The following is a 6,888-nucleotide window of genomic DNA, read 5'->3' as shown; positions in this document are numbered from 1 at the left end:
TGGTACCTTTGGGATTTTTATGGAGGCTTCATCATGCAGACGCAATTATCATCGACTCAATTCCAGCCCCTCTCCCCTTCCTGGAAGATAGAAGGTGAGGCTGAAAATTCTAAACTTCTAATCACGTCTTGGTCTTTCCAGTGACCAGCCCACGTTAGGCAGTCCACCAAGAGTCACTGCATTTGAATAAAAGACACTGCTATCACCCAGGAAATTCCAAGGGATTTAGGAACTCTGTGTCAGGAATAGGGTCAAACACCAAATATTAGACAAAAGGACACTCCTAGTTCTTTTAACACTTAGGAAGTTCTAAGAATTTTAGGAGATTTGTGCCAGGAACCCGGGGCAGATATATACATGTGTATATATATATATATATATATATATATATATATATATATATATATATACACACACACACATATATATATATAATTTTTTTCTATTGTCTCACAGGCAGCTTTCTGCTTTAGATCTATGGTTAAAGAGATTAAAGAAATACTTAAAGAGACATTTTTAAGAAGCCTAACACAAAACAAGGGAGTGTCTTTCCCAAAGATAAACTCAACTTTTCACCCAGAACTAATAAACCTCAGCCCTGATTATACCTGCATTGGCCTATTCCTTCCTGCCAGGTGGCAAGGACAGGGGAAAGGAGACCCTCCACATCACTGGTCATTACTTTCATTCATTTTCTTCTCTTTTCTTCAGGGACTCAAAGAGTGCATTTGATTTGAGGCAATGAAAAAGCAAAAAAACTATTATCATTTGAAAATGAGTCATGACAGCTATTTCACCTCAATAACCACATTCCAGGCATGATCTGATCTTAGCCTCATCCTGGGATAGATCCAGCATCTCAAGAGAAAGTAGACCAGATCAGTGAATGGTGTTAGTAAGATCAATGCAGGATTCTATCCTGGTAGATAGATGCAACTGAGTAACAGGAAATGTAGAGAAAAAGCACACTTACATAAAAATGTTATCATGAGTAGAACTTGTATCACTTAGACTTTTAGGTGCAAGAAACAAAAATCAACCCAGCCTAACAAGCACAGGGGGATATATTGGAGGATTGAAGAACATGGGACATTTTTACACAACCTGAGTCAGTCTTGGAAAAGTCAAAAGCCAAGGTTTCTATGGGGAAAATGAGAAGGAATGGACAGTCACAGCCAGATGGAGTTGATCCACTCCAACTGCTTTTTCTACCTTTTCCCACATTCCACATGAGCTTCAAATTCCAAGGAGAGGAAAGGATCTGATTGGTATAGCTTGGGTCACATGTCCATCCCTTGGCCAGGGGAAATAGGGACATCTTGATTGATAGTTCTGTGGTTGCATCCAATAGTGAAGGAGTAGTTTTCCCAATGTTAAGTTCAGGGTACCATTTCAAAAGACGGAGAAGTGGATTTTTGGCAGCCTTTTACAATAGATGTCCAGTGAATGACTGAATAACACAGGTTTTGAGAAATGTACCAATGTAGAACAGCACTGTGATTACAAGTTGAATCTTGGTGCAAGACCATGATTTTTTAGCAAGAGAAAGGATTTTCTCAAGATCAGTCATTCTAGGAAGTGGTTAATGCTAGAGGAGGAAATGAGATAGGCCTCTGTCTGGAAGAGGAAGGGTCTTCACTCTCTGGAGCTGCAGGCATCATGCTGATGCCAAGATGTTATCTTAGAACTACTCCTGCCTGTGGTGGCTTCAGGGAATCTCTGTGTGCTATGCGAGGTGCAATAGCAACAATGAAGAAAGATAAGCTACTTTCTGGAGCTTCCTGTATCCGTGACAGTGGTTGTGGAGTCCTTCCGTTTCATGGATGGTACCTCTGAGTGAGTGGTGCATAATTGGTGCATGGTAAAAAACCAAAAAACAAAACAACACCCCCCCAAAAATAAAAGTGCCCTCCCCAACAACAAAACAAAAAAACCCAGTTATTTGGACTGCAGGAGTTTCTTCTTTGCTTAAGATCAGGATGGGGTTTCCTCAATAGTGACCAATAGAGGGTCTGTGGCCAGCAGAGTAACACTCAAGAGAATCAGCAGCGGCAACATAGCATAGAAGCCAGATGAGAATGCTGGAGTGAAAGAAACAGCTTAGTCCAAAGCAAGCATTTAATGAAAATCCATGTAACCATATCTTGCATAATGAGATTCATATAAAAAGACAAAGAGGAAGCTAGAAACACACACACATATATGTAATACATATAAATGTGTACATTTATGTATGTATAATAAGCACAATACATATTTCACTTAGGAAATAACTGCTCTAATATTTCCAACAGTTTTCATTCCCCTCTTAATTTATGGTATTTTTGATGTACAGAAACTTGTCATTTTTATGGTATCAGATGCCTTCCTTTTCCACTGTAATTTCTTCCATTTCTTTTATGCTTGGAAAGTGCTTTTCTGCAAAATGCCAGTGTTGTGGTATCTATAGTTCACTTTAAAGAACTTGAGCATAGACAGTGTGCTACAATGTATGTGCTACTTAGCTTAAGCTACTTGTTATGTGTAGCTATTTGCCCTAATTAGAATTTCCCATCCAAAGGGTGATCAGCTAGCACTCAGTCAGAAAGGCCACACCCCAAAGAACCCCAATGCTTCAGCTAGCTTGTCTCTAATCACCACCAGAACTTTTGCTAATCGATATACAAATGGTAGAAAAGGATTTTTGTTGGGGAGATGAGTTCTTATTGGTGAAGCTAATGGCATTTGAGATATGTATGTTGGATAAAAAATTTCAGAGACACTTCCTACCCTTTCTTAAATAGTATGTAAGAATTTAGGGAGCCCTATATCCTGTTTGCTTAGGGATGACACCAAAACTTGATCCCTGAGATGTTTTGCCTACTTTCTAATAAAAATTGGCTAAATGGCTGCTTGTGGGGAAGAATTTGGTCTGAGACTTGCTTTCTCTATAATGTGATAGAGAGGTTGTGACGAAATAGTTAACCTTCACTTACCTCTAACCCTTGGAGGCTACCATTCTTTAACAAAAATAACCCGAGTTAGGCCAACTCACAAGAACCAGTTAAATATCCACCTGTGTTTTCTTTTAATTTATTTCATGGTTTTATCTTTTATATCTAACTCTTGATCCATCCAGAGTATTTCATCTCAAATGGCTACAGGACTGGAGCCACTCGTCTAAATGCATGAGGCAAGCTGGCATAAAATGGGAGGCAGGGGATTCCCTGGTGGCACAGTGGTTGAGAGTCCGCCTGCCTATGCAGGGGACACGGGTTCGTGCCCCGGTCCGGGAAGATCCCACATGCCGCGGAGCGGCTGGGCCCGTGAGCCATGGCCGCTGAGCCTGCGCGTCCGGAGCCTGTGCTCCGCAACGGGAGAGGCCACAACAGTGAGAGGCCCGCATACCGCAAAAAAAAGAAAAAAATAAATAAAAATAAAATAATAAATGACTTTGCCAATAAATAAAATAGAGCATTTATTCAATACAATGCTCAATGAGGTCATGTCCAATGAAACAAGCATGGACTTTGGAAATAATATAACAGCTAATATTGTCAATATAAGTCATCTAAAAATCAATACATACATTCATGTACAGATACAAAAAGGGTTAGGAAAGGCGTGCGTGCCTTTACAAACTATAAAATGTTGGGCTATTTCCCAGGCATACAATTGTCATAACTCAGTCGTAACTTCCACGGCTGCTGTAGAAGCACTAAGAATGAGCCAAAGAGAGAGAACTGGTTATCACATTAGGTAAAGGACGAGCACCAGCAAAACTGTCTAGTCTACTACTATTTACAAAGGAATTCTAGTAGAAAAGTACATATTTTTGATAACTGAAGAACATGTCAAATGGTAGGACAGAGAGCAAGATATATATCAGCTCTTGGAGCAAAATCTTCAACTGAAATGGAAAAGTTTGCTTTCTAAAACTTCCCCTTGGCTTTATTTCTATTCATATGCTAGCTATAATGACTAGTACATTCCTGAATCTGGTTTGTTCTGTTTCCAGAAACATGAGAAAGTTGTGTCCACAGTTATCAGATGACTGCTGGCATGTGGGAAGAAATCTAGCTCAGGGCTGGTGCACAAAATAGTCCCAGTCTATTTTACATTACACTAGAACTAGTGTTCTGAAAGTTCTTGGTCTTGGGACCCCTTTATACTCTTAAAACCTATAGAAGGCTCAGAAGAAGTATTGTTTATATATGTTAATTTATCAATATTTACCAAACTAAAACTGAGAACTGTTTAAAATATTTATTAATTCATTAAAATTAATTCATCAATTAAAATTAATTCATTAAAAATAACCCCATTAATGTTAACATTAATAACCCCATAAATATTTCCTGATAAATAACTATTTTTAAAACCAAAGTTAACTTAGTGAGAAGAGCAGTATTATTTTATGTTTTGCAAATTTATTTAATCCCTGGCCTAATTAATACAGCCAAATTCTAGAATCTGCTTCTACATTCAACCTGTTGTTACGTCACATATCATGTGGCCTCTGGAAAACTCCACTGTACTAAAGTGAACGGGGGTGCGGGAGAAACAAGGCAGCTAGAGTCTTTGTATATATTATTATCCAAATAATTTTTACCTCTAGGATCCTCTGAAAGGATCTCAAGGACCCCCAGGGAACACTGGAAAACACTCTGAAAACCACTGCCCTAGACTAGCTATATCAATTGTTTTCAAAACATTTTCCACTGTGACACATACAATTTTCTCATGCATGTTTTCATGGATGTCTTCAGATGTTAACTAAACAGAATATTTTGACCATTAAACTAACAACACCAAACATTTTTATATGTTGGGGGGGATAGTATAGGGAGGAGGGGGTACCTGAGACGTGTGGTATTCATGAACACATTTTATATGCTTGTGGGAAACAGACAGTCAGTTATGAATAATGAGCAATTCCTAGCAGTCTTTTGCAACTTCTTGATTCAATGAAGCAAAATAGAATGAAAATGATAATAACATTATTACAGAGATACCTTGAATCTGTTGGGCTCTGATTTATTTCTTACCATTTGAAAGTTTGGGCATCTTGACAATTACTGGAAACCAATTACTTTTCAAATAATTCTGTCCATGTTGAGAGGTGCCCTCCTGTATTACTCATAGAGAGAAACTCATACTATCTTTCAGGTGTGGTGAAGGTGGAGTGCATAACATTCCATACACTCAATTTTCCTCTCTATATACAACTGCTGACAAATAAGTTTTTATTCATTTATATATTATTTAGTATATAAATGTGTGTGCACATATTCATTCAATCATTCAACATATATTTCCAGAGAGCCTCTCTAAGTGTGTTAGGTACTATTCCTGGCAGTTGGAATACAAAATAGAACACAAATTCTTGACCCCGAGAGACTTATGTTCTAGTGTGCAGAGACACACAGTAGAGATAAACAGGTAAACTAAGTCATCCTTTACATTGTGCTAAGTATTAGAGAGAAAAAGGTGAGAGGAATAAGAAATATTGGGAATGGGGGAATGTCACGATTTAAAATAGTTTGGCAAGTAGAGGCCTGACTGAAAAGATGGCATTTGAGCCCAGACAGAGGGAGAAAGCCACTATGGTGAAGAGTTTTCCAAGCAGAGGAAAGAGCAACTGCAGAGACCGAGGTTCAGAGACTTTGTAGAATCTTCTTGGAACTCAAAGCTAAACAAGCAGTTTGTGAGGTCAGGGAGGTAATGAGGGGAGAGTCTTAGCACCACTGTTAAGGACTTTGGTTTTTACTTTGTTTTGGGAAGCTAGGGGAGACTTCCAACAAAGATGTGGTATGACTGACTTCCTTTTTAATAAGTTTACTGTGGCCTCTGGGTGAACAGACTAAAAGGAAAGCAAGGACAGAAGCCAGAAAACCAGTCCCTGGTCTAAGAGATAATGTAGGTTGTAGTAGAGGCGGTCAGTAGTCCAATTCAAAACGTGTTTTGAACGAAGAGCCAGCAGGTTATTTGCAAAGTGGATATGGGACATGAGAGAAAGAGAGAAAGTACAGATAGGTGTGAGCAAGGAAAGATGATGTGAGCAAGAGCTATTCACTGAAATGACTAAGACTATGGCTGTGCTGAGAGTTTGAAGCCTGTAATGGCGTTTTAGTGAGACTCCTGTTGCACTTTCTTGCACGCAGATGGATAGACAGACAGATCAGCAGATAGATAGGTAGACAGACAGAATAAAAGAAAATACACATATATATAAACTCTGAAAAATTTCCAACCTTGAAAATTAACCATAAACAGTTAATGAGAGTTCAAAATGCAACAGCATTGCAAATTAAGAAGATGCTGGCAAGGAATGTTGAAACATATATTCTTTTAAAAATAAAAAAGCATGCTCTTCCACCTTTTTCATTTTACTACAAATAATTAAGAAAATACAATCAGTTCCAAAAAAAGATGATGTATATGCTAAATTGAAATGGAGGGTACTGCCAGGAATCTGATGTTTGAAACCAAACACGTGCAATAAAATAAAGCCATTTCTTTAGTTTTAGATTCTTATGCTGATTAATCTCTTCCTCCAGCTTCCTGCGCCCTGGTCTAAGAAAAATGAGCCCAAAGGAAAGTAAGATTTTTTTTCCTATTAAATTGCTCAGTGGTTCAAAAGATGAATAAATTGGAACTTCCTTTTTTTTGAAAGAGAACAAGTAGTTTTGCCAAGGACTCTTCACCCCCAAATCCAGCTAAGGCGCCCAAAGGGCTTCTCCTGGATCTCGAAGCTGGGTTTCTGAGCAGCACCACCTGCTGGTTCTACACGTGTCTTACTTCCTCGGCCCCAAATCTCTCTCTGGTGGACTTGCATTCTTTCAGAATTCTTCGGCACCTAACTACAAGTAAAGCAAAATATAAAGCAGTTAGAAGCGGAGAAACTGC

Source organism: Delphinus delphis, chromosome 14 (assembly GCF_949987515.2).
Source record: "Delphinus delphis chromosome 14, mDelDel1.2, whole genome shotgun sequence".
NCBI lineage: Eukaryota > Metazoa > Chordata > Mammalia > Artiodactyla > Delphinidae > Delphinus > Delphinus delphis.
The sequence above is the reverse complement of the archived record's forward strand: the minus strand, read 5'-3'. Positions refer to the sequence as shown.